The 16,529-nt window shown below is 37.3% G+C and overlaps 1 long non-coding RNA gene and 2 other non-coding genes across 5 annotated transcripts in view; all 3 read left to right on the top strand.

The window, feature by feature from the left end:
* Nucleotides 1–16,529, top strand: part of LOC112910144 (uncharacterized) — a 53,240-nt gene that overhangs the window by 2,202 nt on the left and 34,509 nt on the right. For all 3 annotated transcript variants that reach the window (XR_011997068.1, XR_011997067.1, XR_011997066.1), the window contains exon 3: nucleotides 1,576–1,708. This is a non-coding gene — a long non-coding RNA (uncharacterized lncRNA). The remainder of the gene's footprint in view (nucleotides 1–1,575; nucleotides 1,709–16,529) is intronic.
* Nucleotides 1,209–1,269, top strand: LOC112910166 (small nucleolar RNA SNORD64). The gene has a single exon (XR_003233209.1). It is a non-coding gene; the product is annotated as a small nucleolar RNA SNORD64 (small nucleolar RNA).
* Nucleotides 3,122–3,194, top strand: LOC112910167 (small nucleolar RNA SNORD108). The gene has a single exon (XR_003233210.1). It is a non-coding gene; the product is annotated as a small nucleolar RNA SNORD108 (small nucleolar RNA).

Raw genomic sequence — 16,529 nt, 5'->3', positions numbered from 1 at the left:
TATAATGTAATATTAACATATAATATAATATAATTAATATTGTATATAATGTAATGTAATCTAATATTACAGTGAGTAACATTGTGATCCTCAAGCACCGGACCCTTAAACATCAGATGTGCTGATGTTTCATAATTCCCCTCTCCCCTTATTTGTCCTATTATAGCAGAAATAAAGTTAAAATTACAGTTGCTGGGGCACCTAGGTGTCTCAGTGGTTGAGTATCTGCCTTAGGCTCAGGGCCTGATCCCAGGATCAGGCTTCACATAGGGAGCTTGCTTATCTCTCTGCCTAGGTCTCTGCCACTCTGTGTGTCTCTCATTAATTAATAAATAAAACTTTTAAGAAGATGTAGTTCCTGATAGCCATAATTTATTTTCTGTTGGAAAACCTATATTAGAAAAAGTAGTAAGTGCTCTATTCTTTCCCTGATAATGTGGATTATATTACCATATCACTTAGGTTCTTTGTGTCAGAGATGTTAGACCAACTTCAGAGCCCTCAACACTATGTGTCAGTAGGCTTCTTGTTGGACTTTGTGTTTTACCTATTTGATCTGCCTTAATTTTATTTGACCATGTATTTTGATTCTAATTATTTTGGTAGATATTTTTATTTTTTTTTAATTTCCTTAAAGATTTTTATTCATGAGACACACACACACACACACACACACACACACACACACACAGAGAGAGAGAGAGAGAGAGAGAAAGAGAGGCAGAGAAACAGGCAGAGGGAGAAGCAGGCTCTCTGCAGGGTACCGGACATGGGACTCGATCCCTGGTCTCCAGGATGATGCCCCGGGCGGAAAGTGGCGCTAAACTGCTGAGCCACCCGGGTTGCCCTGGTAGATGTTTTTAATTTAATCTAAATCCTTAAGATATTTGAATATTTTATTTTTCAATTTGTTGGATGATTTGCTTGTAGAAGTAGATTATAAGCTATTCTATTTAGTTCTAAAACACCAAAGATCCTAATGTTATTCTGGCACATTGCTAGGGTTTTGTTGTCTTTAATTTTTTCCCATATTTTCACCTTATTTCTGTGTCAGCTGAGTGATAGTGCTGCCATTTAACTTACATTGTTACATAAAGATGATCATTAATTTTCCCAAGCTAAAAGACTTCAGGTTAGTCGAGATAAACTATCCAGAAGTATTAAACTCTTTAGAGAGTTGTAGTTGGGAAACTTGATTGAGTTTATGGTGATATGATGAGGTGTACTGAGCATGATGAAGTGTAGCTCAATGTGAGTACTCTAAAGTCCAGCCTAAGTGTCAATTCAAGTACTTGGGACATACATATTCTGAGTGTAAGTTCTTAGGTTGTAAATTTCATAAGGTATTTTGAGCAATATTGTGCGGAATAGGGAGAATAGAAGTGTAGATTTTTCCAATGAGACAAAGGGAAGTGGATTCTAATTTACACTACTGCGTTTTCTTTTTGCAGAGTATCTTCTATGTGGCATTTGTGTATCTTTTTCATTATGAATTTCAAGTGATAATTTCAAGAGTAAAGAATTAGTAGCTATTATGTTGTGTGTGTTTTTAAAAATATATTATTTATTTGACAGAAAGCACAAGCAGGGGGAGCAGCAGAGGGAAAGGGAGAAGCAGAATCCCCGCTGAGCAAGGGAGCCTGATGATTCAGGACCCCCAGATCATGACTTGAGCCAAAGCAGTCACTTAACTGACTGAGCCACCCAGGTGACTCATGGTTTTGTTTTTGTTTCTTATATATGTATTATATAAATGTATTACTATATGAAATATGTAAATATTACTATGTCATTCAGCTCCAGTCCTTATACTTGTTTCCCAAGAGCCTGTCTGGAAACTATGAGGAAGTGCCAATTACCACATGAATAAGAAATTGCTGGTTTGTTGTTGACATTGCTTTGGTCTAAAATGTGAATTTACACCTTAGTCAGAATGCTTAAAGATACATCAGATGAGTTACTCTAATTCTCTTAGGAAGTTACCACTTTCTGTATATTGGTGAGTCCTAAATGGAAATTTAGAAGCTTTGACTCATTTTGATTCAAGGGGATGAAACTGGCAATTTGCATTTAATATGGAGCCCTGGAGAGGAACTTATTTGCTAATAAATACCATGCATTTATTTTGAATCAAGACTTTAATCTGCTAGTATTCTTCATTATTTATCTTATATGAGTAATGGACCTTTTGTTACATATAATTGGCATTCTGTGATTAGGTCCTTGTGATTTGCTTTATTATAGTTATGAGGGTATTGAGTGGTAATGAGATAATTTTGGAAAACTTTGTAAAGTACCATAGAAAAATTGAATATACCAGGATTTTATCCTTAGATTCCTTAATTTGATAAGGAAAGGTAGGGTATGTATGTTTGTGTATGTATGTATGTATGTATAAATAACATGGGTGTTGATACTATGACAAGTAGTAGTTTATAGGAAAAGCTTTGGGGATTCAGAAAAATCACATTTTTTTAAAGGAGCAAGTTGGATAAGTCTTTTTACAGGTCTTTCCCTTATCAACTCCCTGTTTCTCCCTGCCAGAAATTTTATAATATTTATAACCTCATATTTGTTTGGCTTTTTTCCGTGATCCTGATTCTGCCCAAGTAGGGATATGCTAGATGAATTCAGTTACTATAACTGAATTAGATTAGAAACATACTTTTGAATGAGAGAGAAAGGAAATACTCCTTGCAGTCTGTGGGGGAGTAGTCTTAATTTAAGGTAATTTAATCTTGGATGTTTGGTACAGCCTAAGGTGGTCAGGTAATACAGTGAGAAAGCATGCAGTGGTATTTGCTATCTCAACTCTGTCCAAATAATGCCATTTTAAAAACTTTAATTAATTTGAGAAAGAGCAGGAGCAGGAGAGAGAGGGAGAGAGAATCTGAAGCTGACTACATGCTGAGGGCAGAGCCCAATGCAGGGCTCAATCCCAGGACCATGAGATTAAGATGAAAAGCTGAGCATTAACCAGGAGTCGGCCACTTAAACAACTGTGCCACCTAGATGCCCCCAAATAACCCATTTCTTGTGGTGCTGCATCTAAAGAAAATCCTCCATAATAGGAATCTCTAGATAATGATCAGTTTTTGTCCTTTTTTGGAAGGGGGAATTGGCTCTGATGATTAGACTCCTTTGTTTATTGAACCTGATGACAACGTTCATTCCTACAAAGAGAATCCGGGGTTCAGCCAAGCTAATTTATGATAGGAACACTTTGGTGAGAGTTTTTAGAAGGAACAAATTAGCAATAGATGGTAAGAGCATAGGTGTATATGATAAAGTAAGGTGAGAAGGAAAAACGACAAGGTTTAAGTGATTATAGCATCTGCTTAGTGTTTTAGAAGTGTGATGGAAACCTGTAAATTGAGAGCAGTGTTAGGATTCTTCAAATTGTTAGAAATAAGAAAGCTCCCCTGTTTAAATATTGGACAAGTCAATGTAGGTTAGGAGTCAGAATTACAGCCATTTATCGGCTTCTTTGTTGTTAACTTCAATGTATGGGTCTCAGCCAGCTTTGTAATGATAGACCCTGTGTGTCTCTTTTCTGGATATGGATTGGCAATATTATGTCTACTGTTGAAATTACTCTGATCAAGAATATGTGTTGATCAACTCTTTGTTTCTTATACAATTACTGGAAAGGATAGAGTTGTATATTTCTAGACAACTTAGATTGCATCAAACTTTCTCAACTCTAGTATACTTTAAGGGTCATCTGGAGGGCTTAGGTAGTTTGGGAGTTTCTGGTTCAGATCTGAAAAGTCAGTAAATGATTGCAGCAGGACATGTAGAAAATGCCTTGGTTTTTATACAGAGAAAAAATTACCAATACACATTTAAATTATGTACTTCAATTGAGGAAGTAAAATTCTTTTTGATAATGAATTGAGTATACAAATTTTCACCAAGTTCACATTGGATAAAATGACCAAAAAATTTACAAGTATCCATGAATTTTTTTGAAAAATGGATGTGATCTCAGTGAATAGTGTGTTGATTTCCAGGACATGGTAATTTCTGCCTAAAACTTCTACTTGGGTGCAAAGTTTATCTTGTTTCTGTTCTGTTAGTCACAGAACAACATAACTTGAAGTACTTTGTGGGGTTTTTTTGAGGATTTTATTTTTAAGTAATCTCTACAACCTAGTGTGGAGCTAAAACTCATCATGCTATGATCAAGAGTTGCATGCTCTATCGATTGAGACAGCCAGGTGCCCCTGTTTTATTTTAAGCATCTACTTCTTGATATTTTAAGTAGGCCAGAAACTGGCAATACCAATGCAGTGGATTTCTTAGTGTACTGAGTTTGAGGTAGAGTCTGTTCCCTGGGGAAATTTCAACTACTATATTATTAGCTTGGCTGTGAATACTCTCGTGGCTGTATTTGGTTATTGAAATCTAGTGCTGTTTTCTAATGATGCTTCTTTATGGGAATAGTTTTACAATGGACTGATTTTCTCCAAGATTGGAAGTGCTGAAGAATATATATATAGGTCAAATCAGAGTCACTTCTACATGGTATAGCAAATAAGGAACCCAGAATTGAAATGAGGGGACTTTTTCTGTGGCTTGGAGTGAGTAAAAGAAATTACACAGGATTTTATAATATTGTAACTTATGATTTCTGAAAATAAGTTAATGCAGTGAAACCGGTTTTCTAATTTTGAAGGACGGCAGATCTGAAGCATTGTATTTTTCTTATTTACATTTTGTGTAATGTATAAATTTCCCTAGTGAAGTTGTCTGGAAAATGGACTTGTATTTAGACAGATGGGATGCTTTCTCAACTGAGGGAGTCCTGGCCCTAAATTATGTCAAAGTAACAATAGAAACATTGATTCTTCTAAGATTTGTTGGAAGTCCCAATGAGAAAACAATGTGTGATAGGCCTGACTTAAAAAAAAAAAAAAAGCAAGCCCTGACTTAACCAAGTATTATTTGTGTATATCTAAGATAATAACATGGAAGATTCATAAAAATAGTACCAAGAAGCATAGACTTATTCTAACTTTACAGGGAGCAGAAAACATTAACGGTATCAAGTAGGAGTTTGGATACTTAGTAATTCCTGTTGTATTGATACATTGTTCTTTTTAAATAATAAATTTATTTTTTATTGGTGTTCAATTTGCCAACATACATAATAACAGCACCCAGTGCTCATCCCGTCAAGTACCCCCCTCAGCGCCTCTCACCAATTCACCCCCACCCCCCGCCCTGCTCCCCTTCCACCACCCCTAGTTCGTTTCCCAGAGTTAGGAGTCTTTAGGTTCTGTCTCCCTTTCTGATATTTCCTACCCATTTCTTCTCCCTTCCCTTATATTCCCTTTCACTATTTATATTCCCCAAATGAATGAGAACATAAAATGTTTGTACTTCTCCGATTGACTTATTTCACTCAGCATAATACCCTCCAGTTACATCCACATTGAAGCAAATGGTGGGTATTTGTCATTTCTAATGGCTGAGTAATATTCCATTGTATACATAAACCAAGTCTTCTTTATCCATCTTTCGATGGACACGGAGGCTCCTTCCACAGTTTGGCTATAGTGGACATTGCTGCTATAAACATCGGGGTGCAGGTGTCCCAGTGTTTCATTGCATCTGTATCTTTAGGGTAAATCCCAAACAGTGCAATTGCTGGGTCTTAGGGTAGGTCTATTTTTAACTCTTTGAGGAATCTCCAGTTCCAGAGTGGCTGCACCAGTTCACATCCCCACCAACAGTGTAAGAGGGTTCCCTTTTCTCCACATCCTCTGTAACATTTGTGGTTTCCTGCCTTGTTAATTTTCCCCATTCTCACTGGTGTGAGGTGGTATCTCATTGTGGTTTTGATTTGTATTTCCTTGATGGCAAGTGATGCAGAGCATTTCCTCATGTGCTTGTTGGCTATGTCTATGTCTTCCTCTGTGAGATTTCTCTTCATGTCTTTTGCCCATTTGATGATTGGATTGTTTGCTTCTTTGGTGTTGAGTTTATTAAGTTCTTTATAGATCTTGGAAACTAGCCCTTTGATACATCATTTGCAAATATCTTCTCCCATTCTGTAGGTTGTCTTAGTTTTGTTGACTGTATCCTTTGCTGTGCAAAAGCTTCTTATCTTGGGCAGCCCTGGTGTGCAGCGGTTTGGCGCCGCCTGCAGCCTGGGGTGTGATTCTGGAGACCTAGGATCGAGTCCCGCATCGGGCTCCTTGCACGGAGCCTGCTTCTCTTCCTCTGCCTGTGTCTCTCTGCCTCTCTCTCTGTGTCTATGAATAAATAAATAAAATCTTTTTTTTAAAAAAAGCTTCTTATCTTGATAAAGTCCCAATAGTTCATTTTTGCTTCTGTTTTTTTGCCTTCCTGGATGTATCTTGCAAGAAGTTACTGTGGCCGTGTTCAAAAAGAGTGTTGTCTGTGTTCTCTAGGATTTTGATGGAATCTTGTCTCACATTTAGATCTTTCATCCATTTTTAGTTTATCTTTGTGTATGGTGCAAGAGAGTGTTCTAGTTTCATTCTTCTGCATGTGGATGTCCATTTTTCCCAGCACCATTTATTGAAGAGATTGTCTTTCTTCCAGTGGATAGTCTTTCCTCCTTTGTCAAATTTTAGTTGACAGTAAAGTTGAGGATCCACTTCTGGATTCTCTATTCTGTTCCATTGATCTATGTGTCTGTTTTTGTGTCAGTACCACACTGTCATGATGACCACACCTTTGTAGTACAACCTGAAATCTGGCGTTGTGATGCTACCAGCTATGGTTTTCTTTATTAAAATTCCCCTGGCTATTCATTGTCTTTTCTGATTCCACACAAATCTTTTTTTTTTAAATTTTTATTTATTTATGATAGTCACAGAGAGATAGAGAGAGAGGCAGAGACACAGGCAGAGGGAGAAGCAGGCTCCATGCACCGGGAGCCCGACGTGGGATTCGATCCCGGGTCTCCAGGATTGCGCCCTAGGCCAAAGGCAGGCGCCAAACCGCTGCGCCACCCAGGGATCCCTCCACACAAATCTTAAAATGATTTGTTCTAACTCTCTGAAGAAAGTCCATGGTATTTTGATAGGGATTGCATTAAACGTGTAAATTGCCCTAGGTAACATTGACATTTTCACAATATTAATTCTGCAAATCCATGAGCATGGAATATTTTTCCATCTCTTTGTGTCTTTCTCATTTTCTTTCGGAAGTGTTCTATAGTTTCTAGGGTATAGATCCTTTACCTTTTTGGTTAGGTTTATTCCTAGGTTATCTTATGCTTTTGGGGGCAATTGTAAATGGGATTGACTCCTTAATTTCTCTTTCTTCAGTCTCATTGTTAGTGTATAGAAATGCCACTGACTTCTGGGCATTGATTTTTGTATCCTGCATGCAACGCTGCCAAATTGCTATATGAATTCAAGCAATCTTGGGGTGGAGGCTTTTGGGTTTTCTTTGTAGAGTATCATGTCATCCGTGAAGAGGGACAGTTTGACTTCTTTGCCAATTTGAATGCCTTTAGTATCTTTTTGTTGTCTGATTGCTGAGGCTAAGACTTCCGGTACTATGTTAATTGCACTGGTGAGAGTGGACATCCCTGTATTCTTCCTGATCTTAGGGGAAAGGCTCCCAGTGCTCTTCCCCATTGAGAATGATGTTTGCTATGGGCTTTTCGTAGATGGCTTTTAAGATGTTGAGGAATGTTCCCTCTATCCCTACACTCTAAAGAGTTTTCATCAGTAATGGATGCTGTATTTTGTCAAATGCTTTCTCTGCATCTAATGAGAGGATCATATGGTTCTTGGTTTTTCTCTCACTGATATGATGAATCACATTGATTGTTTTACCAGTATTGAACCAGCCTTCTATCCTGGGAATAAATCCCACTTGGTCATGGTGAATAATCTTCTTAATGTACTGTTGGATCCTATTGGCTAGTATCTTGTTGAGAATTTTTGCATCCATGTTCATCAGGGATATTGGTCTGTAATTCTCCTTTTTGGTGGAGTCTTTGTCTGGTTTTGGAATTAAGGGGATTCTGGCCTCATAGAATGAATTTGGAAGTACTCCATCTCTTTCTATCTTTCCAAACAGCTTTAGTGGAATAGGTATGGTTTCTTCTTTAAACGTTTGATAGGGGATCCCTGGGTGGCGCAGCGGTTTGGCGCCTGCCTTTGGCCCAGGGCGCGATCCTGGAGACCCGGGATCGAATCCCACATCGGGCTCCCGGTGCATGGAGCCCGCTTCTCCCTCTGCCTGTGTCTCTGCCTCTCTCTCTCTCTCTCTCTCTCTGTGACTATCATAAATAAATAAAAAAAAAATTAAACGTTTGATAGAATTCCCCAGGGAAGCGATCTGGCCCTGGACTTTTGTGTCTTGGGAGGTTTTTGATGACTGCTTCAAAATCCTCCCTGGTTATTGGCCTGTTCATGTTTTCTATTTCTTCCTGTTCCAGTTTTGGTAGTTTGTGGCTTTCTAGAATTACGTCCATTTCTTCTAGATTGCCTAATTCATTGGCGTATAGCCTTTCATAGTATGTTTTTAAAATTGTTTGTATTTCCTTGGTGTTGGTAGTGATCTCTCCTTTCTCATTCATGATTTTATTAATTTGAGTCTTCTCTCTGTTCTTTTTAATAAGGCTGCCTAATGGTTTTTGTATCTTATTAATTCTTTCAAAGAACAAACTCCGGGTTTTGTTAATCTGCTCCACAGTTGTTCTGGTCTCGATTTCATTGAGTTCTGCTCGAATATTTATTAACTCTCTTCTTCTGCTGAGTGTAGGATCTCTTTTCTGTTTGTTCTCTAGCTCCTTTATGTGTAAGGTTAGCTTTTGTATTTGAGTTCTTTCCAGTTTTTGAATGGATGCTTGTATTGCGATGTATTTCCCCCTCAGGACTGCTTTTGCTGCATCCCAAAGATTTTGAACGGTTGTATCTTCATTCTCATTAGTTTCCATGAAGCTTTTTAATTCTTCCTTAATTTCCTGGTTGACCCTTTCATTTTTTAGCAGGATGGTCCTTAACCTCCACGTGTTTGAAGTCCTTCCAAACTTCTTATTGTGATTTAGTTCTAATTTCAAGGCATTATGCTCTGAGAATATGCAGGGGATGATCTCAATCTTTTAGTATCAGTTCAGACCCGGTTTGTGACCCAGTATGTCGTCTATTCTGGAGAAAATTCTATGTGCACTTGAGAAGAATGTGTATTCAGTTGAGTTTGGATGTAAAGTTCTGTAGATATCTGTGAAATCCATCTGGTCCAGTGTATCATTTAAAGCTCTCGTTTCTTTGGAGATGCTGTGTTCAGAAGACCCTTAGAGTGTATAAAGCGCTAGATAGAAGTCACCAAGTATAAGTGTATTATTATCTAAGTATGTCTTGACTTTGGTTATTAATTGATTGATATATTTGGAAGCTCCCACATTTGGGGCATATATATTGAGGATTGTTAAGTTCTCTTGTTGGATAAATCCTTTAAGTATGATATAGTGTCCCTCTTCATCTCTCAGTACAGTCTTCGGGGTAAATTTTAGTTTATGTGATATAAGGATGGCTACCCCTACTTTCTTTTGAGGACCACTTGAATGGTAAATGGTTCTCCAACCTTTTATTTTCAGGCTGTAGGTGTCCTTATGTCTAAAATGAGTCTCTTGTAGACAGCAAATAGATGGTTCCTGCTTTTTTATCCAGTCTCACACCCTGTGCCTTTTGATGGGGTCATTAAGCCCATTCACATTCAGAGTTACTATTGAAAGATATGAGTTTAGTGTCATCATGATATCTATTCAGTCCTTTTTTTTGTGGATTGTTCCACTGGACTTCTTCTTAAAGGGGAATTTTAAGAGTCCCCCTTAAAATTTCTTGCAGAGCTGGATTGGAGGTCACATATTCTTTCAGTTCCTGCCTGTCTTCAAAGCTCTTTATCTCTCCTTCCATTCTGAATGAGAGCCTTGCTAGATAAAGAATTTTTGGTTGCATGTTTTTCTCATTTAGGACCCTGAATATATATCCTGCCAGCCCTTTCTGGCCTGCCAGGTCTCTGTGGAGAGGTCTGCTGTTACCCTAATACTCCTCTCCATAAAATTCAAGGATTTCTTGTCTTGCTGCTTTAAGGATCTTCTCTTTATCTTTGGAATCTGCAAGCTTAACTATCATATGTCGAGGTGTTGAACAGTTTGTATTGTTTTTAGGGGGGGATCTCTTTTATTTCCTGGATCTGAATGCCAGTTTCCCTTCTCAGATTAGGAAAGTTTTCAGCTATGATTTGTTCAAATACATATTCTGGACCTCTGTCCCTTTCGGCGCCCTTGGGAACCCCAATTAAATGTAGGTTTTTCTTCCTCAGGCTGTCACTTATTTCCCTCAATCTATCCTCATGACTTTTAATTGTTTGTCTCTTTTTTCCTCAGTTTCCCTCTTTGCCATCAACTTGTCTTCTATGTCACTCACTCGTTCTTCTACCTGGTTAACCCTCGTCGTTAGGACTTATCGTTTGGATTACATCTCATTCAATTGATGTTTAATTTCTGCCTGATTGGATCTAAATTCTGCAGTCATGAAGTCTCTTGAGTCCTTTATGCTTTTTTCTAGAGCCACCAGTAGCTATATAATAGTGCTTCTGAATTGGCTTTCTGACATTGAATTGTAATCCAGATTTTGTAACCCTGTGGGAGAGAGTACTGTTTCTGCTTCTTTCTTTTGAGGTGAGGTTTTCCCTCTAGTCATTTTGCTCAGTGCAGAGTGGCCAAAACAAGTCGTACTGGGAAAAGGAGAAAAGAGAGGAGAGAAAGAAGGAAAGAAAAGAGAAAAAGAAAAAAGGAAAAACAAAAAAGAGAAGATAAAGAAAAAAAGTGTGGGGTTGGGGGAAGCAAACAGAAATCAAAAAGCAAAAAAAAAAAAAAAACCCAAAAAACAAAAAAAACACCACACTGGGGAGTATCTTCTGATTCTGTATACTTTAAGTCCCTTGACTTCCCCTGGAACTTGTCTGTCTAGCTGGTCTTCTGGGGGAGGGGCCTGTTTTGCTGATTTTCAGGTGTTAGCACTTGGGGGAGCTGCTCTGCCCCCTGCCTGGTGCAGGGCTCAGTGGGCATTGTTTACCCCCTGAGGCCCCAGGAGGAACAACCACAGTGGCAGTGGCCAGCTCTAGAGCCCTGGAGTCATCTCCCGCAGTAACTACAGAGCTGTCAGTCTGCAGGGGCCTGGATGCCCCTGGGGCAGTGCTGCTGATCTGCTCAGCTTGGGACAGGAGTGTCCTTGCTGTCCTGTGCCCTTCTGGCCTCTGCCTGTCCCAGGGGGAGGTTGGATCCTGGGCTGTGTCCCCCGCATCGAGTGCTCCTGGGCCTGCGCTCCCGGGCCTGCTCCTGGCCAGGCAACCCCCTCTCCATGGAACTGCCCCCTGAGCCCTCCCCGTCCAGCTGCTCCCGGGTCCAGCGGTGCGCGCTGCAGCCCCTTTGGGAGCTCGGCACACTCTCCCTGGGGCGCAGGTATCTGTTAGTGTCCCAGGGAGTCTGAGGGCATCCTCACCCCTCCTGGGATCCTGCTCCAACTCCTGGGATGATTCGTGAAGCTCCTGCCTCTCCGGGATGGAGCTTTCCTGTCCTGGGGGGCCCTCCCCTTTGGATGCCTTTTGTTTCTTTATTTCTTTTTTTCCCCTGTCTTCCTACTTTGATAGAAGCGTCAGCTCTTCTCACTGTAGCTTTCCAGCTGTTCTCTCTTTAAATCTCAGGCCGAATTCATAGATTCAGGATGATTTGAAGGTTATCTAGTTAATTTGGTGGGGACAGGTGACTTGGGGACCCTACTCTTCCGCCATCTTGCCCCTCCCCTTATTGATACATTGTTATAGTTGCTGGTGGAATCAAGACATAAATGAATAAAAGGCAGAGGAAATTTTCTTTATGGTATAGGCAAGCCTTGCTTCAGAATAAAGTTCCAATTTCTCTTTCTTTTTAATATTTTTAGTCACAAAACATGGGAATTTTATTGTGCCACATTGCTGACGGTACAAAATTGGGGGTATTCTCTTAAAGTCAGCTTGCCTTTTCTGTCCATTAGAGTGCCAAATTTTTATTTTGGGCCTTGGTGGAAAGGGAAGAGGGTGTTCTTAAGGTTGTGTACTCTTATTGGATACTTACACCTGTTTCAGTATAGCTCACAGGATAATAAATCTTCCATGTTTAAATTTTTAGAAAAGCACATGTTCAGTTAAACTCAACCCTTTGTGCACCTTTCTTACAAATCAAGAGAGCACTGTTGACAATATATGACAGTTTATTGACATAGGTAATAGAGTACTTGGCTACATAAAAGATATGAAAATGTGTCATTGTTTGGGTTGGAAAAATATATTGGTTATTCTCTTGGTTTTTGTAATGCACATAAACATCTGTACAACTCTTTTCAAAAGACTTGGAGCAAATTGTAATCAAAATGACAACATGTATTGATAATTCAAAGAAGAAAATACTGGCAAGTAAAATGAAATGCCTACAAATCACTCATAAACATATCATACAATGACTTTTAAAGGATGTTTATCAGTTTTACACACATGTAAAAAGGCACTGCTGTCTAGGTGAGGAAGTGGCTGTCATTCATGGACATGAATGGAGCCTAAGAAACATGGACAAATATTTCATCCAGAAACTTAGAAAATTTATTGGACAGCAGATACTGTGCAAAACTCTATTAGATCATGTTTTGGAGATGTCTTTCTAGATTAGTTTCATTGTTAATTATTGGTGTATTTTAACTGTATTAAAATTTCTAACTGCTCCCCTTACTTCCAGCTTCAGATTCTCTAATTCATCTGTCTGCCAGAACAGTCTTTGGGAAAGATGTGACAAACCACGTCACCGTGCTTCAAAAATCTGCAGTTGACATTGAGATGTTTCAAGAGTGTTAGAAATAAGCAATAATCAGTGAAGAGGACAAAGATTATATAAACTGATAATATTAAGAGCTTTTTTTTTTGCCACTGTCAAAACTGGAAGTTTTTCCACTTTCAGTCACTGAACATTTGTATTCATAAATATTGTGACCTTCTTTCACTTTGATCCCCTGAATAAGAAATTTGTGCAGCAAAAAACAATGTGATTAAAATTTAGGATGATTTAGGATAATGTACAGACCTTTTCTCCATTAACATGAACAGGAGAGAATAGTCTGAATATCTGCATTGATAAAATTGTAATTTTCAAATTCTTTTGGAGTATCATGTGCAATTTTACTTACAGGGACTGCTATGAAAGTTTAAACCTCATGCTGATTTAAGGGTTCTTTGACCAGGACCCTATAGAGACACTCTGTACATCATCTACTCTATTTCATGGTACACATGATCATCATAGCATCTCATTCCAAATTATTCCCCAAAATGGAAGTGTGTGAACGTATTTCTACTGAATTGAAAATGATTTTCAAATGGATGGCACTTGTTGTATTGGTCTAGTGTGGACAATCTCAAGTAAATACAAGCCAACCTTCTAGGAATATGTGGAGAGAAACCACACGTCCTGAATTGAGCTAGAAGCGTTAACAACTACGAAAATCACAGACAAAATAAATTAGACGTATACTATCCTGAAATTCATCTTTCTTTTCAAATATTTATATTTCATTGTCAGTCTTTGGATTTGGAAAAAATATCTCCGTATTTTTTATTCTATGGAGTATCAACTTGCCATCAAAATATTGACCGGTAATTGTCCTGCATTAGACATCTATTGCATATGTGATAAACACAAATATTGGTCGTTATTTTTCTTCTCCTACCTGCCATTTTAAAACAGCTAGGAACCTTATCTGTTAACTAATTTATTGGACATATATAGCTTAAAAATTTATTTAAATGCTTAAGAAAATTATGATTAGGAAATGGTATTGAAATGGAAATGTGAAATACTTAGTAAATGATGAGTATGTATGAACTATTTATTGGATATTAGGAGGTGAAGAGAATGAAATTCAACATGTATTAGTTTTTTATTGTATTTTCTTTCTTTGCTTAATCTTTTTTGGAATCTAATGCTCAAGCACAGAGACCTACATTTATAAACCAATCTTTATTGTTTATAGATACTTTTTTACGTGGTTGCTGTGATAATAGAGTTGGTTTCCTAAGGAAGTTTCTAAAAACATGTTTGGTAAGACTTCTTTCTGAAAAAGACTTTAGAAAGAAGTGAAGCAATTTTGTAAAGATCTACACAATTCTGTATTCATTGTTTGAGTGCTTATGGGTAGGTAGCAAAGAGGAAATGGACATGGGGAGTCTTTACTAATCAGGAAAAACATAAGGTACTATTTAATTATGTGCATTTTGAGAATATTTACATGAAATAACCAAATGTAATTGTTTTGTGACTTTAAGGTATTATGATTGCTCAGAAAGAGTTTGCTAACATATGTATAGGAAATATTTTCAATACACGGTTATAGAAACAGACCTGTTAGGATACCTCTGGGCGATGGACATTTTAAAATCTGATTGGATTATTGCTGTGCATTTTGTGGGGGATGGGGATTGTTCTGTATGCAGTTGTCACATAGTAATATTGTTAAGGCTGCTCTGTGTGGTTGTAGATGTTATTCTGTAAATAGTCTTTATGTTACTACTTTTATTAGATTTAATACTCAAGATGGAATTGTTGTATAAGAGGCCTGCCTCTATGCATGTTTGATGGGCTTTTTTATTTCCCTGTATATAATTGAAAAAAAAAGTGTGTTAAAACATCCTATTAAGCAGGAGATGGCTGATATTTGGGACATTTTAATTGTTAGAATATAGAGGAATTTTTATATTAGGATGTTTATATTAGAAAAACAAAAGCAGAATTTAGAAGTTAGAGAACAGGGAATTATGGAGGGCTATATGTGTATGTATAAGTTCAGAGATAGTTCTTTAACAGCCAGGTTTTACTCCATGCTCAGATGTTGGGAACCTGCATATGTGTTCTTAATACTGTAATGTTAATACAGTTGTGGGCATTTGTTAATGTTTTAAGGGTGTAATTGTTAAATTGCCTCTCAACATTAATTCCTATTCAGTGGATATTGTTACATCTTTTGTTAAAATATATAATGTAATTGTTTAACATCTAATCTTGGTATGTAGGCATTGCTAAAAATACGTATCATCTTATTAGGATAGGCATTTTTGTTTCTCAAAAGTGATATTATATCTAGTCTCAGGTGTTCATCAGGTCATTAGGTTATGGTAAATATGTAGTGTGTAATATAATATTTAATATCTCATTGTTTTAGATAAGAATCATCATGTTAGAAATGTCATAAGTGTTGATTTGCATTTGTTCATGGTTTTCAGATGTTTGTATACAAACAGAATAGGGTTACCAGGTAAATCCTACAAGTGGTTAAACATAACAGGTTATAAAAGTTCTCATAGGTCAGTGGAATTTAACATTTAATGATAACTGGATTGTTGTTATTTTAAAATACTCTTATAGTTGTATAGGTGATTATAAGTTCCTATGGGGGATGTTTGCAATTGTCTTGTCAAACCTATGGTCATTAAATATGGCCTGAACAAAGAAATGTTTATAAAATGTATATAAAATAGGCACAGTTACTATTTTCCTAATGTATAGAAACTATTATATCAGCATGTTTTGTATAAATACATGAATTATATATTGTGTGAAAATTTACCCATAAGAGTTTTCAGATTATCTCTTAGTAAATATGTGGGCAGCTGAAGTCCAGGGTGTATATTCTTAGATTATTTTGTGTAAAATAGCTAGGATATATAATAGTTTCTGCTTTAAATTTAATACTCGATTTTAGGGGTTGGTTTCATACACACATGTATATATACACACAGATGTGTTGGATACATGTCTATAAAATAAGTATTTATTAAGGATCCTAGCATAAGAATACTTATTGGCCAAATAATTATCGCTCAGCTTTAGTCTGCTCTTTGTGTTGTTTGGTGATGGATGATATAGGGAGTTTTAGCTTATGAGCTTTAGCTGCTGGAAGGTATTGATAGCTACCTGAATTATAGACTATATCTTAGTTTTTGTTTTAGAACATCTGCATAAAATTCGCTGATAGGCACATATTTTGAAATACCAATCTGAGAGACAATTTATTTTGGCAAATTGAATTACTGTACCATGTCTATTTGAGATGTATTTGGTGCTGGAGATTGTAGTAGTATTTGTGTATATATAGGTCAGTGTCATTTTATAAAACGTTAGATAAATAATTTCTGTCAATTTCAGAAATATATTTTCATTGAAATGTTAAAACTGAAAACATTGCTATAATTGATATAGGTAGCTATAGTAGATTGAGCATCCTCATGAGTTAGGATTGATTTTGATGTTTATTTTTGTGGGGTTTTTTAAGGTGTTATTTAAATTCTAGTTAGTTTAGCCTTCAGTATAATAATAGTTTCAGGTGTACAATATAGTGATTCGGCACTTCCATACAACACTCAGTGCTCATCACAAGTGCATTCTTTAATATCCATCACTTAATTAACCCATGCCCTCCACCTCCCCTCTGGTAACCCTCAGTTTGTTCTCTATA

The sequence above is a fragment of the Vulpes vulpes genome, chromosome 14, assembly GCF_048418805.1.
Source record: "Vulpes vulpes isolate BD-2025 chromosome 14, VulVul3, whole genome shotgun sequence".
NCBI classification, from domain to species: domain Eukaryota; kingdom Metazoa; phylum Chordata; class Mammalia; order Carnivora; family Canidae; genus Vulpes; species Vulpes vulpes.
The sequence above is the reverse complement of the archived record's forward strand: the minus strand, read 5'-3'. Positions and strand labels throughout refer to the sequence as shown.